The sequence below is a fragment of the Balaenoptera physalus genome (assembly GCF_965194825.1).
Source record: "Balaenoptera physalus genome assembly, chromosome: 12".
Classification (NCBI taxonomy): Eukaryota; Metazoa; Chordata; class Mammalia; order Artiodactyla; family Balaenopteridae; genus Balaenoptera; species Balaenoptera physalus.
This window is the reverse complement of record NC_138897.1, coordinates 17328682-17356036: the sequence shown is the minus strand read 5'-3', so window position 1 is coordinate 17356036 and position 27355 is coordinate 17328682. Positions and strand designations below refer to the sequence as shown.

The 27355-nt window shown below is 41.9% G+C and overlaps 1 long non-coding RNA gene across 5 annotated transcripts in view; it reads right to left on the bottom strand.

Annotated features, from left to right (window-relative positions):
* Window positions 1-27355, bottom strand: part of LOC309639989 — a 73048-nt gene that overhangs the window by 16189 nt on the left and 29504 nt on the right. For 4 of the 5 annotated variants that reach the window (XR_014251961.1, XR_014251963.1, XR_014251964.1 and 1 more), the window contains one exon: window positions 1-27355. This exon is cut by the window's left edge and continues 16189 nt beyond it. This is a non-coding gene — a long non-coding RNA (uncharacterized lncRNA). The other variant, XR_014251962.1, reaches the window with a different exon arrangement.

Here is a 27355-nt window from a genome sequence, read left to right as displayed (position 1 = left end):
TCTTTTTTCTTCTCTGATTGCTGTGGCTAGGACTTCTAAAACTATGTTGAATAAAAGTGGTGAGAGTGGACATCCTTGTCTTGTTCCTGATCTTAGTGGAAATGCTTTCAGTTTTTCACCATTGAGTATGATGCTTGCTGTGGGTTTGTCATATATGGCCTTTATTATGTTGAGGTACGTTCCCTGTATGCCCATTTTCTGGAGAGTTTTTATCATAAATGGGTGTTGAATTTTGTCAAAAACTTTTTCTGCATCTTTTGAGATGATAATATGGTTTTTATTCCTCAATTTGTTAATGTGGTGTGTCACATTGATTGATTTGCGTAAATTGAAGAATCTTTGCATCCCTGGGATAAATCCCACTTGATCATGGTGTATGATCCTTTTAATGTGCTGTTGGATTCTGTTTGCTAGTATTTTGTTCAGGATTTTTGCATCTATGTTCATCAGTGATATTGGTCTATAATTTTCTTTTTTTGTGATATCTTTTTCTGGTTTGATGTCAAGATGATGGTGGCTTCATAGAATGAATTTGGGAGTGTTTCTCCCTCTGCAATTTTTTGGAAGAGTTTGAGAAGGATCAGTGTTACCTCTTCTCTAAATGTTTGATAGAATTCACCTGTGAAGTCATCTGGTCCTGGACTTTTGTTTGTTGGAAGATTTTTAATTACGGTTTCAATTTCATTACTTGTGATAGGTCTGTTTATATTTTCTAATTCTTCCTGGTTCAGTCTTGGAAAGTTGTACCTTTCCAAGAATTTGTTCATTTCTTCGTGGTTCTCCATTTTATTGGCATATAGTTGTTTGTAGTAGTCTCTTATAATCCTTTCTATTTCTGCAGTGTCAGTTGTGATTTCTCCTTTTTCATTTCTAATTTGATTGATTTGCATCCTCTCCCTTTTTTTCTTGATGAGTCTGGCTAAGGGTTTATCAATTTTGTTTATCTTCTCAAAGAACCAGCTTTTAGTTTTATTGATCTTTGCTATTGTTTTCTTCATTTCTATTTCATTTCTTTCTGCTCTGATCTTTATGATTCCTTTCCTTCTACTGACTTTGGGTTTTCTTTGTTCTTCTTTCCCTAGTTGTTTTAAGTGTAGGGTTAGATTGTTTATTTGAGATTTTTCTTGTTTCTTGAGGTGAGATTGTATTGCTATAGACTTCCCTCTTAGAACTTCCTTTGCTGTGTCCCATAGGTTTTGGGTCATCGTGTTTTCATTGTCATTTGTTTGTATGTATTTTTTTATTTCTTCTTTGATTTCTTCAGTGATTTCTTGGTTATTTAGTAATGCACTGTTTAGCCTCCATGTATTTGTGTTTTTTACAGTTTTTTTTCCTGTAACTGATTTCCAATCTCATAGCGTTATGGTCAGAAAAGATGCTTGATATGATTTCAATTTTCTTAAATTTACTGAGGCTTCATTTGTGACCCAAGATGTGATCTATCCTGGAGAATGTTCCACGTGCACTTGAGAAGAAAGTGTATTCTGCCACTTTTGGGTGAATGTTCTATAAATATCAATTAGATCTATCTGGTCTACTGTGTCATTTAAAGCTTGTGTTTCCTTATTTATTTTCATTTTGGATGATCTGCCCATTGGTTTAAGTGGGGTGTTAAAGTCCCCTACTATTATTGTGTTACTATCTATTTCTCCTTTCATGGTTGTTAGCATTTGCCTTATGTATTGAGGTGCTCCTGTGTTGGGTGCATAAACATTTATAATTGTTATATCTTCTTCTTGGATTGATCTTTTGATTATTATGTAGTATCCCTCCTTATCTCTTATAACAGTCTTTATTTTAAAGTCTATTTTATCTGATACGAGTATTGCTACTCCAGCTTTCTTTTGATTTCTATTTGCATGGAATATCTTTTTCCATCCCCTCACTTTCAGTCTGTATGTGTCCTTAGGTCTGAAGTGGGTCTGTTGTAGACAGCATATATATGGGTCTTGTTTTTGTATCCATTCAGCCAGTCTGTGTCTTTTGGTTGGGGCATTTAATCCAGTTACATTCAAGGTTATTATCGATATGTATGTTCCTATTACTATTTTCTTAATTGTTTTGGGTTTGTTTTTGTGGGTCCTTTTCTTCTCTTGTGTTTCCCACTTAGAGAAGTTTCTTCAGCATTTGTTGTAAGGCTGGTTTGGTGGTGCTGAATTCTTTTAGCTTTTGCTTGTCTGAAAAGCTTTTGACTTCTCCATCAAATCTGAATGAGGTCCTTGCTGGGTAGAGTAATCTTGGTTGTAGGTGTTTCTCTTCCATCACTTTAAGTGTATCCTGCCACTCCCTTCTGGCCTGCAGAGCTTCCGCTGAAAAATCAGCTGATAACCTTATGGGGATTCCTTTGTATGTTACGTTTTGTTTTTCCCTTGCTGCTTTTAATATTTTTTCTTTGAATTTAAATTTTGTTAGTTTGATTTATATGTGTCTTGGTGTGTGTTTCCTAGTTTTTATCCTGTATGGGACTCTCTGTGCTTCCTGGACTTGGGTGACTATTTCCTTTCCCATGTTAGGGAAGATCTCTTCAAATATTTTCTCAGACTCTTTCGTTTTCTCTTCTTCTTCTGGGACCCCTATAATTCGAATGTTGGTACATTTACTGTTGTCCCAGAGGTCTCTGATATTGTCTTCAATTCTTTTTTGTTTATTCTGCTCCTCGGCAGTTATTTCCACCATTTTGTCTTCCAACTCACTTATTTGTTCTTCTGCCTCAGTTATTCTGTTATTGATTCCTTCTAGTGTATTTTTCATTTCAGTTATTATGTTGTTCACCTCTGTTTGTTCTTTAGTTCTTCTAGATCGTTGTTAAACAGTTCTTGTATTTTCTCATTCCATGCCTCCATCCTATTTCCGAGATTCTGGATCATCTTTACTATCACTACTCTGAATTCTTTTTCAGGTAGATTGCCTATTTCCTCTTCATTTATTTTGTCTTGTAGATTTTTACCTTGCTCCTTCATCTGTGACATTTTTTTTTTGGCCGTCTCATTTTTTTTTTTTTTTTTTAATGAGTGGGATTGTGTTCCTGTCTTACTGGTTGTTTGGTCTGAGGCTTCCAACACTGGGGTTTGTAGGCTATTGGGGAGAGCTGGGTCTTGGTGCTGAGATGAGGAACTCTGTGAGACCTCACTCCTATGAATATTCCCTGAAGTCTGAGGTTCTCTGTTAGTCCAATGGTTTGGACTCAGAGCTCCCACTGCAGGAGCTTCAGTCAGACCCCGGGCTCGTGAACCAAGATCCCACAAGCCGCCTGAGGTGGCAAAAAAACCAAAACAAACAAACAAACAAAATAACAAATTAAAAAATAAAACTAGACTAGGAAACTAACAGATATGTTAGGAAGAATATAAAAACAAAAATATAGATGAATCCACAACCGGAAGGTACATCAGCACCACAATAGTAAAAAAGAGGAGGGAAAAGAAAAAAAAAGCGGGGAGGGAAGGTCTTGGCTGTGGAAGTCAGGGCCTAAGCAGGGGTGAGGTTTGGGTGGTGGGTGGGGCAAATGCTCAGGACCCACAGGGTTGGAAAAGGCCCTGGGGGCTGGGGGGGCGGGGCTTAGGCTCAAGGAACAGAAGGGGCCCAGGCATGCCCCCCACCCCTGGTCTCAGAGGGCAGGGGACCTCACTTGGGAGCCCCGCAGGCTTCCTGGGCTTGAATGGGCAGGGCAAACTCCCTCCTCTCCTCTCCTCCCCCTCCCACCTGCCTCTCCTGATCTCCCCAGCCTCCCTCCTATGCCTTCAAGGACCCACGCAGCCTGGCGGGGGTCTTGGAGGGCAGGGGACCGGCCTGGGAACTCAGCAGGATCCCCGTGCCCGAGTGTGTGGGGCAATCGCCTTCTGCTCCTCTCCCCCTCCTCCCGGAGGGCCCCTCCCACCTGCCTCTCCTATTCTCCCCTGGGCCTCCTTCCTATGCTCCCAAGGACCCACATGATGTGGAGGGGGCTTTCGAGGGCAGGAGATCAGCCTGGGAGCTCAGCAGGCTCCCCAGGCCGAGTGGGCAGGGCAATCGCCCTCCACTCCTCTCCCGCTCCTCCTGGATGGTTCCTCCCGCTTGCCTCTCCTGATCTCCATAACCTCCCTCCAATGCCCCCAGGACCCATGTAGCCTGGATGGGGCTTTGGAGGGGGGTACCGGCCTGGGAGCTCAGCAGGCTCCCCATCCCGAGTGGGACAGGTGATTGCCCTCCGCTCCTCTCCCTCTTCCCGAAGAGTCCCTCCCACCTGCCTCTCCTGATCTCCCTGGTCTCAGGGGCGCCGATCCTTTTTGGCCTCCACTTCTCCTCCATGCTCAGTCCCCCTATGTCCTACCAGTTCACTTTGGGGTTCCTTCCATCTCCTTGGGCGTCAGAGTCCCCCACCAGTGGCCGGCAGGTGCCCTAGTTGTAGGGAGATGCTAACTCAGCATCCTCCCCCACCACCATCTTGACTCCACCTCTCTTTTTATATTTTGAATATTAATGTCTCGTCAGATAGGTCTTTTGCAAATATCTTCTCCCATTCAGTAGGTTGCCTTTTCAGTTTGTTGATAGTTTCCTTTGCTGTGAAAAAGCTTTTTAGTTCGATGTAGTCTCATTTGTTTATTTTTGCTTTTGTTTCCCTTGCCTGAGGAGACATGTCCAAAGAAAAAATATATATTACCAAGACTGATATCAAAGAATGTACTGCCTATGTTTTCTTCTAGAAGTTTTATGGTGTCAGGTCTTTAATCCATTTAGAATTTAGTTTTGTATATGGTGTGAGAAAGTAGTATAGTTTGATTTTTTTGCATGTAGTTGTTTGGTTTTCCCAAAACCATTTATTTATTTATTTAATTGCTGAAAATTTTTCCAAAAAATTTTTTGACATGCTTTTTTTATATTCTGCTCTATTATGGTTCATCACAGGATACTGAATATAGTTTACTGTTCCAAACAGTAGGACCTTGTTGTTTATCCCAATACCATTTACTGAAGAGGCTGTCTTTTCCCCTATTGTATATTCTTGCCTCTTTTGTCATAGATTAATTGCCCATATAAGGGTGGCTTCACTTTTGGGCTCTCTTTTCTGTTCCTTTGATCTATGTGTCTGTTTTTGTTCCAGTACCATACTGTTTTGATGACTGTAGCTTTGTAGTATAGTTTGAAATCAGGGCGCATGATACCTCTACCTTTGTTCTTTTTTCTCAAGACTGTCTTGGCTATTTAGGGTCTTCTGTGTTTCCATATAAATTTTAGAATTATTTGTTCTAGTTCTGTGAAAAATGCCATTGGTATTTTGATAGGAATTGCATTGAATCTGTAGACTGCCTTGGGTATTATGGTCATTTTAACAATATTAATTCTTCTAATCCATGAGCATGAGCTATCTTTCCATCTGCTTGTGTTGTTTTCAACTTCTCTCATCAGTGTCCTATAATTTTCCAAGTATAGGTCTTTTATCTCCTTAGATTTATTCCTAGGTATTTTATTGTTAGTATATAAACTAAAAAAATAGTTTTAAAAAATCATTGTGAAAAGTAAAATATGGATTATAGCCTCTATGTAGAATCCTCAGAAATCTGCTGGATACCACAGCTCTCTTGGGAATACTCTCTCTTCTCCTGTTCAATTTTTTAAATTGTACTTTTCTAGGTTTGGATAAAGTCTTACCTCCCTCCTGACATCTTCCCTATGTCCAGCTGAAAGGGAGTCTCTCTTTTCCATGTGCTTAGAGCAACTATGTCCCTTCCATGGCAGAAAAAGAGGCAAGATGGGGATTTCCCAGACTGCTCACCATTTGGGCTTGGATGTTTTTATTTTATTTCATTATGTGTATTCTTTTCTCAAATATATTTTAAGCTCCTTAAAGTTCTGAGCTAGTTCTTGCACACATATCTGTCACTTGATCAGTGTCAAAGTCCACTTTTGCCCTTTAGACCCATTTTTATCTATTTAGTGTAGTGTTCCCAATCCTGTCACCCACATCTCTCCCATATTGCCTCAACCTCATGCCACATGTACTATTTTTGCTAGAGATTTTTTTGCAAATAAACTCAATTTTTATCTTAATTCATTTATTTTAAGAAGAAGTTTTTCATAAATAGAAAACCAGTATTGTTTGTCACAAATTGAAGGTAGAATAAACATAATTTTTTTTTTTTTAAACAACACTGTTATCTATTACACTCTAACCAGCTAGTGTTGCCTTTGGGCTTTGAGCCTAAGGGCAAAGGGAGATCAGCAAGTGTTAGAGAAACTTCCTTGAACAAATCGGAGGGATTTGGAAGAGCATTGGAAAGGGAATGCCTTTCTTTCTCACAATGGCCTTCGATGTGATTTAAGTTACCCACGTCAACCGAGACCAGCTGGTGTCACGGGAAGTGGATGCCCGCTGAGTTGAGAAGCACTAATATAAGGTGAGCAGTTGGAGCCTGAGAAACGAGTCTCGTGCTCTGTCTGAGTTCTTGTTTTGTGTCTCCCCTGCTCACTCTGTAAGCTCTTCTCCATTCTCTCTTGTATTTCATTGTAGGACCACTTCTCATTATCTGAGCCTTACTTTTCTTATCTGTACAATAAGAGAATTCTAACAGACATTCCTTCTGGTTGCTTCCAGCCCTGACTTTAACCAGAGTCTATGATCACAAGATCATAAGGTAAAGCGTTCACGGCACCCCAGGCACGCACTCCCGTTTACAGTCACCACTCAGCGCTGGCTCATTATTTATCAGCAGCTCAGCACGGGCTCAACTTCACCATGAAGGTGGATGATGGCCACTATCTTCCCCCTTCACAAAGAACCCAAATGAAGTAGATAGAGATCCTTTCTCTCAGTCCAAGTGCTCAGGGAACATAAGAGGTATGAACTTGGCTCTACCCACCCTAAGTTTCCATTGTTTCAATGATTGCTGGCTCTGTCACATTTTATTTCCATAAAGGGAAGGGAATCCTAGACAACCTAAATATATTTTAGCGTGTAATCCTAGTTTAAGTTAGCTAAAGGGCAACTGAGCTATAAAATCACGCTGAAACCACCCAGAAATCATGTTTTAAAAACAGAATGTGGGGGCTAGTAGAGTTGATGGCAGTCAGGATATGCAGATTGCAAAGCTGGTCTTCCTCTTTCCTGGCAGCGTGAACTTCTGGAAGGCCCAGTTTTCTCATCCATTAGGTGAGAGATTTGGGCTTCACCAAACCATCTTCATGTTCTCTCCTAGCAATCACCTTAAATATTTACCAAAACTCCTAGCTCTAAAAAAAAAATTTCAGGAATCAAATTCGTAATTGGTCCTAAAGCTACTAAATAATTCAAAAAGGAAATAGAAGTTAAGATTTGGAAATTGACCTTTACATAGTAGTTTAAAAAATCTTAGGTGAAAAACTAAATGGGAATTCCTTATAAATGAGAGAAAATATACTTCTCCAACATGGTTCATTAATATATAAAGTCATCATTTCATATAATGCTATTTCTGAATGAGCACCTCATATTTCATTCTGAGCAATTTTAGCGATAAAAATATTTGCCTGCAAATGTTTTGGAAAACTGTTGACTATCTGCCAAAATATTGGCAACACTCAACACTTAAACCTACAAGGCTGTTTGTGAATATGTCATATTTTAACACTAAACACTTAGGCCAACTCACCTGTGTAGTCATTTTCTGACTGCAAAGATACAGGGACCACTTGCTATCAGGCTGGCAAATGTTACACAGAGAATTTAGAGACAAACTACTGTAGGGAAGAAGAAACCTTTTTCTTCTACCCTTCTAGGTGCTCAGCTGGGGCTCTGCAACAAAGGATGGATTAACAAGAGAAAAGCATACACACTTAATATAGTTTTACACAACACTGAGCCTTCATAGGGAAATGAAGACCCAAAGAAATGGTTAAACCTGAGTATTTGTATACTAGGTTGTATGAAGAGTGGAAAGTTCTGGGGAAATGTGATAGACAAATGGGTATGAGTGTAATAGAGTAAACTGGGGAAACTAAGCAAGGCCTGTCCATTTGGATTTTTCTTGGAGTCCCTCCTTCTTGGAGATAATGATGTTCCTTTCCTCTGAGTACAGGGAAGGCAGCTCTACACAAAGGTCATAAGACCTGCTTTAGGGGAAGGTCAACGAGTCCCTCCTGCACCTACTGTTTCTCAAATTCCTTCAGCTTAAAATATTCAATATGGCACCATATTTTGGGGTAGCATGCTCTGAACTTGGTCACCGCAAAGCTGATATGCTCATCATCCTAAGAACACTGGAATGTTTCAGCAAAAAGCAAGCCTCTGTGATTCTTTGGCATAAGTGAGTGGTGAAGCTGGAGCCAATTCTACACTATGGGAAATGAGAGTCCAGGCTTTTATTACTGACTCTCATGTTACAGTCTCTATTGGAGAAGGCACTGAGAAAGAGCAGAGAGTATAATTTTCTCTCAGTAAAATCTCTCCCTGTGCAGGAGCAAGTTTAAGACTGTCTGCAAAATGAAGTGGTCATTCTCTGATTTTCCTTGCAGTCCTAGCCTTCCTAACTAGCTAGAGCTGAAAAGCTGGTTCAAGTTATATGTACTTTCTCTCCACTTTAAGGGAAACTTACCAAAAATATATATAACCTCATTCACTCAGACCAGAGCTGGGTAGACAGCTTTTTGACTTACCTATGCAAACAGGTTTTGCTAAGCAAGCTAATCAGGTAAATAGCACAGGGGAAGTTGTGGGGAGGAGGAGGGTGGGACTTTTCACTACTAAAGAGAAGCAACCTTTAATCTTTTTTTTTTTTTTTTTTTGGCCACAGCACGTGGCTTGCGGGATCTTAGTTCCCCAACCAGGGATCGAACCCACCCCACCCCCTGCCCCCCACAGTGGAAGCGCAGAGTCCTAACCACTGGACAGCCAGGGAATTCCCTTAAAGTGCTTTAAGAAGCATGGATAACCAACAAGGACCTACTGTACATCACAGGGAACTCTGCTCAATATTATGTAACAACCTAAATGGGAAAAGAATGTGAAAAAGAATAGATACATATGTATGTATAACTGAATCACTTTGCTATATACCTGAAACTAACACAACATTGTTAATCAACTCTACTCCAGTATAAAATTAAAAGTTATTTCCTGAAAAAAAAAAAAAGAAAAGAAGAAGCATTGACTTCTTTTAAAGTCATTGGTGCACTGATATTTTTTTGTTCAGATACATTTTGGGATTACTATTCTAACTACTAAAGATTTATGCTAAAATCCTAGAGAGATGACATGTGAGTGGAATTAGAGTTACAAAGTCTGAGCTGCTTACAGCTGTCTGAGGATCTAGTCTAGGTATTGAGTGAAGGGCTAGTGCCATTTAGGTGAGATGGCAAATTGCCATGGGGATATTAAAAAGCTTCCAGAAATGATATGATGCCTGAGGTTTCCTTCTGGGAGGAGGGGGGAAGAGTAGGAAGGCGGCGACATAGATGAAACAAGATTGGCCAAGAGTTGATCATTGTTGAATCTGGTGCTGAGTACATGGGCGTGCATTATACTACACTCGATACTTGTTTGAAATTGTCCGGGATGAAATATTTAAAAGTCATTTAAAAATAAAATTCTCACCGATGGAACATGGTCAGGAAATTGAGGAGGATCAACAAAGACACAGACAACAAAGTGGCTGACGGGAAAGCTCTGGGCTGGAGGCAGGAAGCAGGCCAGCGGAATAGGTGTGGCAGCCACGTGGCTGCAGTCGCAACTTGCATGTTCAGCCCTGCTTAGCGGGCGGGAGGGAGCCCAAGAGGTCTGCCAGTGCCTGCCCTGGGTCAGACTGGGATGGTAGCTAAAGACACCTTCAGCGCTCCTTGAAATGCTCAGCCTTGGATTCTACCCCTTCCCAGCAATGTCCTGTCTGCAGGCCGATCTCCTTATCAGATCCCACTCAGTGAATGTTCTAGCTCATAATATTAATGTTTTCAAGAACAGGATGGTGCTTTCCTCATTTGCATGTTTGTTCATGGCCTTCTCCCTATGGGCCTGTCTGTACATGCATGTCGGGGGAGGCGGAGGGGGAATTCTAAGCAGGGAAGGGGGTGTTGGAACAGAGTGGAAAGAGAAAGAGAGCTTGTATTCAGCTTCTGGCATCTAAAATAGGATTTGTGCCCAAAGATACAGTGTTACAAGCCACGCTTTGTTGAGAAACATGATTTACATTTTCTTTTTATCTCCTCTGAGGAAAGAGATATCAAGAGCCCGGTCCCCAGGACCAAAACGTTTTGGATTACAGAGGTCCCAGTGGCATATACAGGGGAGAGGAGAAAGCCGGACCTTGCACCCCAGCCAGTGTGGGGAGAAGGAAGGGGACAGGCAAAGGTAGAGGGGAAGGCAGATGCTCAGATCCTCACTTTCTCTCCCTTCCCCCTCAAGGAGTAGGTTGGAGGCAGTTTTAGAAATATCTAGAAAGGTCTTAAAAACTAGAAGGCAGCAGGGCATCAGTCCTGCTTCCTGTTCATGGCTCTAGGCTGCCTGCTTGCACCAGTTTGGAGGTATCTCCGTCAAAGTGAACGCAGCCACATAGTAGGGTTAAGCAGAGGGAGGAAGGCTGTAGCTTTGAGACAGGCTGGGACCTGGGACCCTCTGCTGCAGTGCTGCAGAGCTTGCATCTGGACACACCTCTCCTGGAGCAACAAAATACAAAGAAACTATATGGGACTGAAAATAACTGCATGCATGCGCAGTTGGGGCAAATTATGGACAAGAAGATACAAAAGACCAAAAAAAAAAAAACCCCTACTGCCACTTTTGAAGAGCCTGGAGCAAAAACAGGGTGTTGGGAACAAAAGCAGCGTACTGAGCATGCCCGCTGCACTCAACACCAGCAGAGGGGTGGGCAGACCACCTGAGCCACGCCTCTGGCCTGACCCTTGGACACACCCCTACCCTCACCCCATACAAGGAACAAGCTCACGCACCCTGGGGAAGCCAGCAAACAAGGGAACCTGTTGTTTGTTCTCGCTGCTGCAGCAGGGGCCCCAATAAAGCCTTGCCTGCATTTGTTGTCTGGCCTCTAGTCAATTTCTATTGATTGGGAAAGGCCAAGAACCCTGGTCGGTATCAGCTTCATGTGACACTAATGGAACCTCGAGGGTCCCTCCTGTATGTGAGGCTGAGGGGAGCTCAGGAGACGGCTGGATGAAAGTCCGTGAGCCCACCATAGGCTGCCTAGCCGAGGCCAGAAGGAGAACACAGCAGAAACTCAGCCAGACCCATGGTGAAAGTAAAAGCAGAAGTTAGACTGGGCTGGAGTGTAAGGAGGAAGCAGCCAACCTGGACCAAGCTGAGAGAGCAGATGGTCAGTTACCAGCGCCCTGAGGGCCAGCGGGGCGAGCAGCGGCCAGGTGAACGGGGGCATCACCCCGGGGACCAGAGGCGTCCGGAGATCCCACCAGATCTACCCTCCTTCCCCAGTGCCTCAGGGGCTTATAATCCAAACACAAGGGTGCCATCTCAGGAGGGGGCAGGGAGGAGGGGACAGAGGATTTCTGAGATGCTCACCGTTTTTATGTAAAGAGAGCTGTTAACATTATCGTATCATACTTAGATTACCAGATTAGAAGGAAAGTTCATTCATTTTTTTGTTACCCAGTGAGAAGGGCTCTTGAGGAAGACCTTACATCTTATCTGAACTTCTCAGGGCAGCATCAGAGACATTGGGATCTTGTGTGTATATTTTCTGTGAACTTTGTTTCAGTTGTTGCCCTAGTAGAAGTACCAGCTTTATCTCTATGACTGAGGAAGGAAAGGCTGGGGGTATGGGCTCTAGACCCCTGCTCCTGCCAACTGCCTTTTCTGGCGTGCTGAGTCTTGCGTCTCATACCTGGGGCCTTCCATGGATAGACCGACTGTCCACCTCACATGCCACTGATGTGACTTCAGCCACCATCTTTGTCTAGACCCTTCCTATCGTCCCTCCATCCTCAGTGGATCTGAATTCTGACCCTTATAATGACAATAAGGACCATATTGTAGTGGCACAAAGTGCCAGGCCCTGGACCAAATGCTTGGCATGATCATCACTTTTAATCCTTAACTGTTACCTTATGAGGTAGGTACCAATGATAGCAACATTTTCCAAACGGGAAAATTGAAGCTTAGAGAGTATAAATAACTTGATCCCAAATAGTAAGTGGCAGAGCTGGGCTTTGAGCCCTTAACTCTTAACCACCACACAGCTTCCACTCAGCAGCCCTGCACCTGGGGAACACAAGGGCTGACCTTGCTATGCTGGGTGCAGTAGACATTGCTTGGACCTGGGCTTGATCAACGTCCAGCCAGTCACGTCCCCAGCTGCATCTCCTAGCTGCCTTCCTCTTCCCACAGTCCTGGTTGCTGAGATCCCTGAACGTCTTGCATCCTTTGTGATACTCCTACCCCTTCATCTCACATTCACGACTCAGATGCTAGTGTCACCTCCTGGTTTGTAGAGCCTTCTATGACTACCCATGGCAGTGAGTGGTTCCCTCCCGTGTGTTTCCATGGCATCTGGCATGTGGATAGAATATCTCACGTGGAAATATAATTACTTATCTATAGGATGATCACCCGAGTTGGACTGGAGGGTCCTCAGTGACAAGTCAGTGCCATATTCACCTCTGAGGTTCTAGCCCAGAGAGGACATGGCAGACACTGTGGGCTGCCTTGCCGAAGCCTCTTCCAATCCTCAACCAGTGTGTCTTCCAGCACAGCAGAGGCCAGAAAGCAGAAAAATGACATTCAAATTCATTCAATGTCATTCAAATGACATTCAAATTAATCATGGTTTCCATGATTAATTTAGGTCCTGCCAATCAAATGCATTCAGGTGAGACTCTGATTCAAGACTGAGTTATGTTTGGAAAAGGCAAGGGGCAGGGAACTCATTTTGCTGGAGCGGATCTTGGTTTTTAAATTGTGACAGCAATTCCTCAAGTCAGACAGATCTGTACAGTATGTAGTCCACATATATTTGTCATGGGGAGAAAAAAGAATAAATTTAATGAAACTGCCCTCTTAAAGGTTGCCAACAACCTCTAAGAATCCATATCAGTCCCCATCTCACTGAACCTGTTAACCATGACTTTCTCACGTGCCTTTTCAAAGAAAGTGGGCTTTGTATTATGTTTGATTTAGATCTATTAGAAATTCTGTTCAATTTGCATAGATTCTAGTTGATGGGAAAAGGGTGGGAAATAGTAACCCAGAAAGACAGTATAATCAAAAGGAAGGATTTTGTTGGGCAGCAAAGTTGAGACAGGCTAGAACCTGAGACCTGGGACCTGGGACCCTTAACTACAGTGCTTGCACCTGGACAAATGTCTCCTTGATCAACAGAATACGAAGAAACTATAAGGGACTAAAAATGACTGCACCCATGGCAGTTGGGGCAAAGTATGAACAGTAACATACAAAACTGGCAAAACCCAACTGCCACTTCTGAGGTGCTGGGAACAAAAGCAGTGTACTATGCACGATCCCTGCACACAGCACCATCAAGGGGGTGGGCAGATCACCTATGCCACCCCTCCAGCCAACCCACCGATCCACCCTCACCCTCACCCTGCCCTCGGGGAGTGAGCAAGGGAACATGTTACTTATTTTCTCTCCCTCATGCTTCGGTCCCAATAAAGCCTTGCCTGAATTTCTTGTCTGGCCTCTTATCAATTTCTATTAAGGAGTCCCAGAACCCAGATTGGTAACAAAGTCAACAGACGTCTGCTGAATCCCCAAAATCATACCAAAGAGGCAGGAATCTCAGCTTCCATGTAATGCTCAGCCTTAACTTTTATTTGTGTAATTTTGATTGTGTTTCTCTCTACCTCTAGGATTCTATGCTTCTATGACATCTATGATGTACAGTAAACCATAAAGTTCACCAGGAAAACTTCCCGTGGCAGGGGAGGGAGGACAGAGTAGAAAGTCCTGGCAGAATTTTACCAGCCAGGCAAAGGGAAGCTCAGTGATTTACTGAAGATCCCAGTGAGCTGGTAACCAAAACAGCTCTCTTTCTACCACGCACTTTATAAAGTGGTCTTATTTTCAATAAACTTCTTGGTAGGAGCTGAGAATGGCCAGAGCAGGAACCCCCAGAGCCAAGAGGCCAAGCATCCTGAAATGCTTCCAGCCTCCTGTGCAGTCTGATGGGGAAATAGACACCAGATCATCAGCAGAGCCACAGGAATTAGAACGAGGCAGTGAGTTGTTCACAGCATGGCCTTTGGTGCATCCCGATGGACAATGGCGCCAGGGATGAACGAGTATTTGTATGAATCTTAGTTTAAGAATCATATAGGCCAGAGCGATTGGTCTTTCACAGCTCTATACCCAACGCTAAAAATAAAGCCTTAGTTTTGAGGTGATGCCAACAGTTTGCTGCATTGGTATGCAGGGGCCTTCCTCCAGTGTGAGTATTTACGTCATGTTTTCAGTACCACTGGCAGAGGGGGCTGTAGCAAGTATCCATTTGCTGAGTGTTTAAAGATAACAATGTACCCGCGCTCAGTCCTTTCTTTAGCGCTAATGGACAGGAGCAAGCTGTATGGCTTCTTAAATAATACAGCAGCCTTTTGTGACCTCCCCCTTCTCAGGCAGCTCTTGCCACCAACTCAATTATTAACTTAGAGCTGCAAGGAACATTTCAGACGTTACTCAAGTATTCATCATCCACTCCACCCCACAAATGATATAAAAGGAAAATAATCAAAGACCCTTAAATAATCACAATTTTTTAAAAATATGAAGTAGAACAGACGGTTTTGTTTTAAGCTGTAAGTGAAAGTGGATTAATGTTTTCCTTAGAAAACATTTATTTGAGAATTTCAGATCAATTCCTGCTTTGCCCCCTGGTATGCCTTCTTCTTCAATTGCAGTCACTGCTGTAGGTTTGACCCTGCGTGTCTGTTAGTGGACTAGATAACAAATGTACCCAGGAAAAGTGCGGAGTAGAAAAGTTTGGATGTCTTGATATCCCTTCACCATGACCATGACCATGACCATGACCGCCATGTCCAACATCACACCCATCTGGCAACACTTCCCAGGTCCCTCCCGGACAGCACCGGGGACTACTTGCTCTCTCCCTCCTTGTCTTTCCCATTGCCTGGGTCTTCCCTGCCAAGGTCAGTGCCAAGGACTTTTGACTTCTTTAGTGCATCTACATTTATGAAAGTGGGATTCTTATCCAGAGGAGTTAAAGGCAACGATCCAGAAATGTATTTAATTATGAAAGTAACAAATCAATATGAAAACAAAAGTTAGAATGTTGTAGAAGACTCTCAGGTGAAGAGGAAACACCCTCCTCCCTTTTCCCCGTTCCGGCTTCCACTCCTCAGGAGGGCTGCTGCCTTCAATCATTTCTCTTGTACATAACTCTAAATAAAATATGCCCCTATTTCCTGACTTGTCTCTTTAAATGGTATCTCTTGGCTTCACACCACGAAAACGAGAAATTTACTTCTCTTCTCCTCTTTCCTTCCTTCACCAAACTTTTGTTTATTATGTTTTAATCTTTTGCCTCTTCTATGAGTCAACTGTGGAAATAAATGAAGACCAATTAAATGAGAAACCCGAGGGCTGTAAATTCTGAGCTTGCTAGAGCAAGGGAGTCAGTGTCAGTCAGTCATGCTTTGGCAGAGACTCAAAAGCAGACTCATTAGGCAGAGGAGCAGGAAAGGTTTACAGCAGAAAAAAGGAAAGACTCAGACGTGTCCTGATTGGGGGCTGTTGGCCTGGGACGCTGTAGGCGGACCAGCTAGAAGTGGGGTGTCTCATGTGATTGGTCAGGGGTTCATTGACTTCCTCTGGTTGGTCTTAAGTTGAAGGGGGGGCAAAGTTAGGGAAGCCATCAGTTATTAATCAAGTCCTGGCCATTTGGGGCTGATTGTTACAGAAATTATTGTTTAGCATCCTGGATTGTCTCTAGAGATAGGACTCTGGCTCCCTGCAAGTCTGACTTAACAGCAGGCTGGCTTCCTGGGTCGTTTATTGTAGATAAGGGGTTCATTTCTTAGGCAAGTTGCTGCAGGTTGTGAATCAAATTTCTATTTTTGTATATGGCCTGGCCATTGTCTGTTTGTATATTCAGTCTCTCACAACTTAATAAGTTTAAATAATAGAATTAAACCTCTATTTTTAATCTTTAAACTGTAAACAGTATCTTTTTCTACCCATTCTGTAAGATTCCCCCCACCATCTTCTACTCTCTGTCCCTCCACTTCCCAACTTCTGCCAGCTACAGCATTATTTTTATGATATAAAAATTTATAATACACTATTACTATCCCTTTCGGTAAGTACAAAAATTTCATGATGTGTCTATAGTCGAGTTTGAAAATTAAAAGCCAATAAGCAGCATTTATAATACTATATAAATATAAATAAATTAATAATATAAATACTCTTTACTACTTAAATAAAAGTAGTGGGATTCCATCCAGGGAGAAGGAACAGTGATTTTATGTCTCTATACCTGTGCCACTGGAAGGGTAGTATTTTGAGCGTGAATAGTGTCAACAAAAAATTAATCAGTTGATCTAAGAAAGAAATGGAAATGTTTTCGAGCCAAAATGAGGATTATTATAATTTGAGAACAGCCTTTCAGAAAGCTCTGAAAACTGTTCTGCCTGTTACAGGTCAAAGCACAGTTATATAAGTTTTTGAGACAGAGGGCTGTACATTAAATGACGTATTATTGACAGTTTACACAATCCAGATCTACGAGTACAAAGTGAGTAGTGGGTCATGGGTCATCATGGCCCGTTACAAGATTAAGGAAGGTTACCTCCTAAAGAGGTCTGGTTAATGCAGATGCACAACACACACTAAAGGAGGAAGGCCCAAATAGGCAAAGAAAAATTTTACATTTACATTTTTCTGGTCTTGCCAGAAAATATGAACTTTATTTCATCAATAGAAAATTCATTCTTTTCTATTATAGTTACAAATATGTTTTCTCCCAAAGCGAGACATGTCAGGTAATTGTCTGGATACTTAATTCTAAGTTCTAGATTCAGGACCTTGAAGGCATTGTTCCATTGATATCTACTATTCAGCGTCATGCATAAAATCATCTGATATCACTGATTTCCATTCTAAGTAATTTGTTTTTAATTTTCTTTTTAGAATTCTTCAGCATTGTTTCTTTACCCTTGTTATTTGGAATTTAATGAAGATGTATGTAGAAAGTCATTTTGGATGAAGATCTAAAATCACCCTACCAGTTATTCGGCCTATGACTAGGGCTAGTCCTCTCACCGGGATTATTAGCATCTCCTCCCCTTCAGACAAGGAGTCTCTAAATATTAGTTGCCAGGGTTGTCTTCTAACTCTGTGCTTTGACAATGTCATTCCTAGTTTAAGTGACTCCTTGAGAGACAGCATATTACATCAGAAAGAGAACCACTTTAGAGTCATGGGAACCTGAGTTCAAACCACAGCTGTATCCTCCTGCCCCCAGTTGGGTGTTTTGGGCTGTCTGTTCTTTAGAACCCGCCCCAGTCCTTCTAGCTGGCTGAAGAGCGTAGTAGAGAGCTGAGGTGGCAACTTTAGTGTTTCTGCTTCCTCCCCATTCCCAACCCCTAGTGTCAGGGGTGGGGTCCCATTCAAGGCTGATGAGCAGAAGTGTCTATGGTTATCAGCAACAAATTTGGGTTTCCTCCCGTCTCAGCCATTTCCTCCCTGTATCGTTTTCAGGAAAAGTTACTGAACTTCCCAAAGCCTCCATTTTATTATCCATGAGCTGGAGATAATAACTCTACTTCTTAGGGTTGTTGTGAAGCATAGATTAAATGAGAATTTGCATATAAAACACCTACTACAAGCAAGAATTCTCAATTTTGTCATTAGGGTAAACACTGTGTCTGTCCAATAGGGTTTGAGTCTGACACTCATCATTGGGAGCAAGGGAGTGAGGGAGCATGTGTAAAATGGTGGGAATCGTGACGTGTGTGTGTGAGTGTGCGCATGTGAACTAAATACTCATAAGATACCATAAGATACCCAAAGGATATACATATAAAAAGAAAACCTGGCCTGGTAGATGTCCCTAGATAAATGGAAGGAAGCTTAAGTAACAGCATTTTTAAAGTGTAGAAGAAGCTCTGGAGTGGTTTTCCAAAACACAAGTGAAGATTGCAGGCTCCAAAACAGGTATAAATGGACCACTGAACCATATATAGGCCAAGCAGCAGAAACTATCATTTGTGCCAAGTGTAAGCAGACAGGAAGGTGCATGGACCCCATCTGGGAAAAACGAGCGAGAGAAGAAGAGGGAAGGTGGCATTCAGAGAGGAAGTGACCTGGGGGAAAAATAAAATTTCTGAGCTGAGAGTAACTAAGATAGGGAACATAGTATATTTGGGCGTGTGCATGTGTCTGCATGCTTATGAATGTGCTACTGGCCAGGTCAAGGGAGGAGGGAGAGAAAATAATTAAAGTAGCATGCAGTACAATGAGTGATGGCAGATAAATTCTGAAATAGATTTGGTACTTCTGAAACATCATTGATAAAAAAGTGAGGAGACTTTAAAAATTTTTATAAAGGAAAATTTTAAGCATGTATACAAAATTTTAGAGAATTGTTCACCCCAAATATTCACCACCCAGCTTCAAAAATTGTCAACTCATGGCCAATGTCAGCAATCACCCACTATTTGGTCTCTTGTGTCTGCTTCTTTTACTTAGCTTAATGTTTTTGAGATTCATCCATGTTGTGGCATGTATCAGTATTATTTCCTTTTTATCTGTGAATAGGATTCCATCTTATGGATATATCACTTTGTTTTATCCATTCACCAGTTCATGGACTTTCAGATTACGTCCAGTTTGGGACTATTATGAATAATGTTGCTATGCACATTCATGCACAAGTCTTCATGTGGACATACGTTTTCATTTCTCTTGGGTAGATTTACTAGGTATGCTTATGTTTAACTTTTTAACAAGCTGTCAAAAGTGTTTTTCAAAGTGGCTGTACCATTTTATATTCTTACCAGCAGAGTCCCAGTTTCTCTATGTACTTGGTATTGTGTCTTTTTTATTATAAACATCCTAGTGGGTGTGAGGTGATATCTCAAAGTGGCTTTAATTTTCGTGTTCCTAATGGTTAATTATGTTGAGCATCTTTTCATGAGCTTGTTATCCATTTGTATGTCTTTTTTGGTGAAATAGCTATTCAAGTATTTTGACCATTTTTTGATTGAGTTGTTTGTTTTCTTATTGAGTTGTAAGAGTTCTTTATATATTCTGGATACAAGTCTTTCATCAGATATATGGTTTATATAAATATTTTCTCCCAGTCTATGGCTTGTCTTTATTTTCTTCATGGTATCTTTTAGAGCACGTGTCCCCAACCGGTCCCGCTCTGTTGCCTGTTAGGAGCTGGGCTGCACAGCAGGATGTGAGCAGTGGGAGAGTGAGCGAAGCTTCATCTGCCGCTCCCCATTGCTCACGTTACAGCCTGAACCATTCCCCCCCTTCCCCCCACCCCCACCGAGGAAAAATTTTCTTCTACAAAACCGGTCCCTGGTGCCAAAAAGTTGGGGGCTGCTGTTTTAGATCACAAATTTTTTAAATTTAATGAACTTTAATTTATCAATTTTTTTCTTTTGTGACTCACCTTTTAGTGCTGTATCTAAGAACACTTTGCCTAAATCCAGGTCACAAAAATTCTCTCCTATGTTTTCTTCTAGAAGTTTCGTATTTTAAACTTTTGTATTTGGTCTATGATGCTTTGTGTATGGTGGAGGTTAAGTGTCTAAATTCACTCTTTTTTTGCATACGGATATACTATTGTCCTAGTGCCATTTGCTGAAAAGAATCTCATTGACGTGTTTTGGCATCTTTGTTAAAAACCAATTGACATAAATGCCATAAATGTAAGGTTTATTTCTGGACTGTATACTGTTCCACTGACTTATTTGTCTGTTTTTACCCAAATTCTACACAGTCTTAATTAATTGTCAATTAATTAATTGTCAAGTAATTATAGTAACTTTTGAAATTGGATAGCATAAGTCCTTTAACATTGTTTTCCTTTTTCAAAAATGTTGTTTTGTGATAAAGTGATCATTAATACCAGGATACTTCAACTTTTAAAATTTGAGATCAAACCACACTGTAATCAAGCTTCAGCATGGGTTAATTTCTCTGGCTTAGAGACATTTATTTCTTCATCCACCAACTCTCTAGTGGGTGCCTTCTCTGGGGCAAGCACATGTATTCATCATGTATTCATCTGGGGCAAGTATTCATCGTGATTGAGATTCAATCTCTGACCTGGAGGGGTTCGTGGTCTCAGACCCAAATATGCATGTTCACAAAAAAGACAGTACCTCTTGAAGCCTTAAAGTTCAAGTGCATGCAAATCATGCGTGCAAGATGCCATTGGCACACAGAGCATAGAACAGCTCGTTCTGCTGGATGGGGCCCTAGGAGGATTTACATAGGAGGTGACAATTAACAGAGGCTTTGACAAATGGGTTGATTTTACCAAAATGAGCTGAAGAAGTTCATCCAGGGCTGGGAAGGGCCTGGGTAGAGGCAACGGGGCTTAAAGGCAGATCAGAGAGGGGTCGTGTTGGAGAAGGTTCTGGGGACAGAACACAAGGCTAGAAAAGCTGGGAACAGTCTTTAGGGTCAGGAACTTCAGGCAGTGTTGACGTGACCGAGGGAAGCTAGGGCCTCAGGGGATTACAGAGGAGGCAGCTTGCTTACCTGCTCTGTGCAAAGACACAGTCTGCCCTACCCTGCTCAGTCCTCTCAAAGAACATTCTTTTTTTGTTGGGAGGGGACAGGGAGAGAGTGAACAGCCCACACAAATCTACCGCTCCTACGAGAAAGATTAGTAAAAGACACCCTACCCGTGTGAGTCACCAATATTATCTTCAGACTTAAATGACAAAACATTCTTATTATTACCTGCACACTTGAAACCTGAAAGGTCTGAGGTTAACTCGGGCCATGATCCAGCTTGACCAGAGGATGATCTTTGTGCCCTCCTGGTCATACATTTTAATACTTCCCCAAGGTTTATGCTCTTCTCTTCCTCCTTTTCAAAGTCTGCTGGGTATTATTTAAGACAAGCCTTTGCCCCTAGAGCCTCCCTTCCAACCACTGTTTGGTGCCAAAATAGTCACAGTAAATGAGATCTCTCTTTTCTGGTGAATTTTCACTGGCTGTAGACTGTCTAATACAGAATCAATTATGTGTATTACATGAGCTGTTGAGATTATTTCTGCTTGGAATGGAGACAGAGTCTATACTTCAGGAATGGCACTCACAGAACACTACCAGGGTCCTCATCATAGATTCCTGCCCACAGGAATCTGTCTGATAAATAAGCGGCCCGGTGCTGGATATCATTGACCCCATCCCAACCTTCTAGGAATCAACATAACATTGAGGTGAGACTTGAGCCAGATACATAAGGAGAGGAACTGGGCAATGCCAGAGACATCTTTCCTCCCATTTTATCATGTCTTCTACCTTTTGATGCCTTAAAGACTTTGAGTAGAGGTAAAGTTAAGAATTTTTGTGATTTAAGAGCTTTATCAGTGTCAAGAGCTATGATACGTGTGGTCAGTTGGCTAAGACACAGCCAGTCCAGTCTCTGACAAGTGAGATATCTACTTATTCAGCCACCCTTGCAGCTAAAGACAATCATGTGCAGTCAATGAGCTAAAAAGAGGCATGTGACAAAATCTTCTGCAAAACTTTTCCCTTTACTGAGAAACATTTGAGGGAAAGTTCTTTTACTGTTAGTCCTTGCCCCTCCTCCACAGCTCCCTATTATGTAGTTCTGTTGCAGTGTCAGAAGCAGTAGCAGCCATTTTGAGTAAAAATCGACTGGAATCAGGCAGCACCAACCCAGCAGACGGCAGAAGCATCAGGAGAGCTCCAAGGACGGGACAGAGAAGGGGGCGCGGTGCATACAGAGAAGGTTTAGAAGCAAAGCAGGGAAATGATTTGATTGGCTGTAGCTTAAGCAGTTGCCTTATTTGGAAAAGACTAGCTGGCTGTTTGTGATCGGTTAGGTTTTGATTTCTTTCCCCGGAGGCATTTCCGGCTTAGATGTGGGTTTGCGTACATAGGCTACTAAGACATCAGAGCCACCTCAACCTAATGACCTCTTTGTTGAAGTCATTTAACATCAGTCAGGTCTTCCCCACACTCTAACACCCCTATTCTGTGTTCACATCTCCCTCTGCCTCTCTCATGTAAGGATACATGATTACATTTAGGGCCCACTCAGATGATCCAGGATAATCTCTCCAGCTCAGGATCCTTAACTTATTCACATCAGCAAAGTCCTTTTTGCCCTATAAGGTAACTATTCACAAATTCTGGAGATTAGGACATGGACATCTTTGGGGGTGATTAGTTAGACTACCGCACCTCACAAATCCACTTCTGCCCCTGACCCTCTCACAGCCAATCAGACTGCTTCCCTAAGCCCTGCCCACATGGTAATTCCAAAGCTGCCACTGGCTGTGAGCTTGAGGAGTGGTCTTGAAGAGGAGTCTTGGAATGTGGCAGCTGAAGAGACCATGTTTAAATCAAAAAGGCTTAGGTGTGAATGATTCAGGTGTTTCATTAAACCCTGTTGGATACTGTGCCCTGTGTAGCTGTACGCCAATGACCTGGTAACAGCAGAGTTGGTACTGCTGATGCTTTCTCCCATATGAAAAGAAGAATCAGATGCATTTGTGTGGTATGTGTTAGGGAGGGGTAAAACCAGTTAATAAGTTCTATTCCTACAGGATATAACCCCCTTCACCTTGAGAATTAAGTGGTTTAAGGAACTCCTTTAGGTCCCTGGGGCCCACTAAATGGCACTCTTCTGAGGACCCCCTGTGATTAAAAAGCAATAAGAAAAAAATAACGAGAAGGAGGTTTGCTTACCCCTAATAAATGAGTCACACGGCTCAGCAGTCATACCTGGAACACTGAGACTGTAGTATTTGCTGACTCAGCATCAGAAGGGCTTCATATTTAAGCTGATTTTCCAGCAAAGATCAATTTCTAGTGCTCCATCAATCCATCCATGTACCTGTCTCAGGCTCCCATTTCTAGGGGAGATCAGGACCTAGGACAAGCCACAGGGAATGATCCTATATGCATTTTTATGCTGATGAAATCAAGTTGATATAAAGGCTGAGAGATGCAGAAGGGAGAGGAAAGGTCCTATCTGCTTTTCTTTGGTGATGGAGAAATTTTGAAACAAATGTATATATATAATCCTCATGTGTTTTTCAAAAGGTCACCTAAGAGATAAGCATGATCTTTTCTATTTTGAACTATTTTAAGATTTTTGGAATACTTTAGAGAATTGATTATTAAACACACATGCATCTTTAACCCAGCTGTCAGATGTTAACATTTTGCCATATATAATTTGTATTTCCCTTCTTTTTAATCAGTAAAATATAACAGAAGATTTTTAGAGCAGTGAAGCTACTCTGTTTGATATTATAGTGATAGACACATGCCATTATACATTTGTCCAAACCCATAGAATGTGCAACACCAAGAGTGAACCCAGAGGTAAACTATGTGCTTTGGGTGATTATGAGGTGTCAGCGTAGATTCATTGATTATAACAAAGGTAGCACCCTGGTGGCGATGTTGATAATGGGGGTGGTAGTGGGGGTGGCTGTGTGTATGTGAGGGTAGAAGGTAAATGGGAAATCTCTATACTTTCCTCTCTGTTTTGCTGTGAACCAAAAACTGCTCTAAAAAAATAAAGTCTATTTAAAAAAAATACATATATATATATATATCTCTCTCAATACATATATATATATTTGAAGTACCTCATGTACCTCTCTGTAATATCATATTCCCCCAGAAGTAGCAGCTATTCTGAATTTGAGGTTTATTACTCCATGCATGTATTTACAGATATATAAATGTATATGAAGAATGAATTGAACATATAGTTTAGCATGTTTTTAACTTTGTTTCAATGGTATACTGTATGTATTCTTCTGAAACTTGCTTTTATTGTTTAAAATTTGAGACTCACCATGTTGATACACGAGGCATTCTAATTCCTGATCATTTGATTGTGGTCTTTTTTTGGCCTCTGAAAGTTTTAAGGTTTCATATTGTCCCAAGTAGTTTTGCACTTCCTGATGCAGTGCCTTGGTTGTGGATCTATTTTCATTCATTGTCCTGGGCACTTGATGGGTCCTTTCAATCTGGAAATTCATATCCTTCAGTTCTGAGAAATTTTCTTGAATTATTTCATTGATGATATCTTCTCTTCATTTTTTCTGTTCTCTGTTCCTATGGTCATCCTGTACTAATTCTCTAATTTTATTATATTTTCTCCTCTTTCCATCTCTGTATTTTTGCTCTGCCACCTGAAAAATATTTCCAGCTATATTTTCTAAACTTCTATTGAGTTTTTAATTGATGTCCTCATATTCTTAATTTCTAAGAAAAATATTTGTTCTCTGTTCTCTTTTGATAACATCATGTTCATGTTTCATGGTTGCAAAATCTTCCTTACCTCTTTAAGAATATCGATAGTTTTTTTTTTTTAATTTAAAAATATTTATTTATATATTTATTTTGGCTGTGTTGGGTCTTTGTTGCTGCGCACGGGCTTTCTGTAGTTGAAGCAAGCGGGGGCTACTCTTCGTTGCAGTGTGCGGGCTTCTCATTGCCGTTGCTTCTCTTTTTGTGGACCAGGGGCTCTAGGGTGTGGGGGCTTCAGTAGTTGTGGCTCGCGGGCTCAGTAGTTGTGGCTCGTGGGCTCTAGAGCACAGGCTTAGTTGCGGCACATGGGCTTAGTTGCTCCGCAGCATGTGGGATCTTCCTGGACCAGGGATCGAACCAGTGTCCCCTGCATTGTAGGCGGAGTCTTAACCACTTCACCACCAGGGAAGTCCCGATAGTTTTTTTTAACAAACAAGTTTTCTTCTACCTGCATAGTTTCTGTTTCCTCCAGGTTTCATTTTTCTGTTTATTCATTTTGGTCTGTCTTGTTTGAGGCTTTTGTTGGCAGGCAGTAGTATTTGGTGTTGATTCATATGTAAGAACTGTGGACTAAAATGTTCTTAGAAAGCTCTGGGAATGTGCTTGGGGTTTATCAACCGTTAATCTCACTGCGGAATGATCTGGCTGGACCGTTACACTGGGAAACCTGATATTATCTGTGCCTTTAGGTGTTTCCTCTTCATCTGAAGAGGTTCTTCACAGCAGACTCTTCCAGTCTCCTGCCAGGAAGGTTTTGGCTTGGGGGCTGACTTTCTGGTGTCCCAGAGGAGGCGAGCAGGGGGTCCAGCATGCTTGGATTTACTTAACGCCCCACGCTTTTCAGTTCAATACTGTGTTCTTCATCCAGAGACCACCTTCAGAGAAAACCCCTGAGTCTTCTGCCAAAGAGAGGGAATAGTGGGGGAAGATCTATGGATCTGACTGCTTTTGTGACAGACTTCAGACAAGCCCCCTTACTTTAGCAAACCCGTGTTTATTCCTCAATTTCAAAAGTGGCTGCTGTTGCCAATTTTGGGAGCTCTGAGGCATTCATTCCGTGCTATAAATCAGATCGGGTCTCTATTTTCCCTGCTGCCAGCTTCGAATTCAGCTTTCTTGGCTCTGCTAAGCCCCTTCACCAGCCATTTCTCCAGCTTCCAAAATTTGGTAGCTGCTGTCTCCTCTCCCATGCTCCCCGTTCTTATGGGTTTATGTCTTTTCGAGAACCTCTTCACTGTCATTTTAGTGAGGTTTCAAGAGGCAATGAAAATAGATGTATAAATCCCCCCTCCTTGTCTGTGCCAGATGGAAAAGCAGTTTCCTCTCTTCCTCCTCCCCCTCTTGAAGCCAGCTGGTTCCCAAGCACAGTGCCTTTAATTACACAAACATTTATAGAGCAGGTACCATGCGTCAGCCCTGGACTTGTCTCTAACCCGCGCCATCCAAATGGATAGGTTCCCTGAATTGCACTGCAGCGACGTGAGTGTTCTAAGGCGAGGTCCCCAGGCCTCTGAGTCAGCCCTGACTCTTGCTCACTCCATGCCCCCCATGGCTTTACTTGCGCTTCATGGGCAGCAGCCTTTACAAGTTCTGGGCTCCTCAGGATCAAACTCATTTGCCTTAAACCTTTTTAGCGCTCTGCCCTGACCCAGCGTTCGAACGAAAAAGAACAGATTTTGAATTCTTGGCCCCCAAAAATATTTTCCACAAACACCACATGAAGGAAAGGGCAGAAGCAGCGTATGCTAAATGTAAGTCTGTTGTGTCACTTTCATTAGTCACCCTGATTCCTTCTCATTTCTAACCCTATAGGGTTGAACTGGATTGTTCTTTGCCAAGGTAACCCATATGGTACTAAAGATTCATTGAGTGTAATTAATATAAAGTCCTGATGACTCATTTGTTTAAATGGCATATTCAATGTGACCTAAAACATAAATAAACCCGAACCCAGAGATATTTCTGCAGATCGCAGGCCACTCTGTTTTGTAATCTGAGGCATATTTTTATATATTTTTCCATATGCCAGGTACTGTTCTAAGCACTTTACAAATACTGTATTACCTTATTTAATCCCTATAACAACGGTATGAGAGAGGTACACTCAGTACCGTCATTTTACATATGAGGAAACAGGCCCAGAAAGGTTAAGTAACTTGCCCAAGTTTACACAATTAGTAAGAGAAAGAGCTGAGATTCAAAGCTTAGTCAAACCGCAGAGCCCATAAAGGGGTAGACCGTGATGTGCATTGTTCTTAGCCAGTGCTATGCTCTCGACTCCAAATGGAATGTGACGACATCTTTAGTCATCTTTAGTCATCACAACTCCGGGAGGGCTGCTACTAGCATGAAGTGGGCAGAGGCCAGGGGTGCTGCTAGACATCCTATAATGCACAGGACAGCTCCACAACAAAGAAGTATCCAGGCCAAATGTCAGTAGTGCCGAGGGCAAGAGGCTTGCTGGGGTAAGTTGGCGTGCTAGTCACAGACACTCTTCACCCAGTTTTCTAAGTTCTTCCCCCAGGCATATGGTAGAATTTGCATTTCTTTTTAAAAAAATTTTATTTAAGTATAGTTGATTTACAATGTTGTGTTAATTTCTGCTGTACAGCCAAGTGACTCAGTTATACATATATACATTCTTTTTCATATTCTTTTCCATTATGGTTTACCACAGGACACTGGATATAGTTCCCTGTGCTATATAGTAGGACCTTGTTGCTTATAGAATTTGCATTTCTTGAAGTTCGGTGGCCACACGACTTGCTTTGGCCAATGTAATGTCTCTGGAAGTGATGTGTATCACTTCAAGGCAAAAACATTCAAAACCAGTGCATAAATACCGTGTTTTCTTTTTTCTACATTGGCCATCTGGGAAATCTTGGAAACACAAAGACGGAGCTTCCCTCAGCCTGTGTC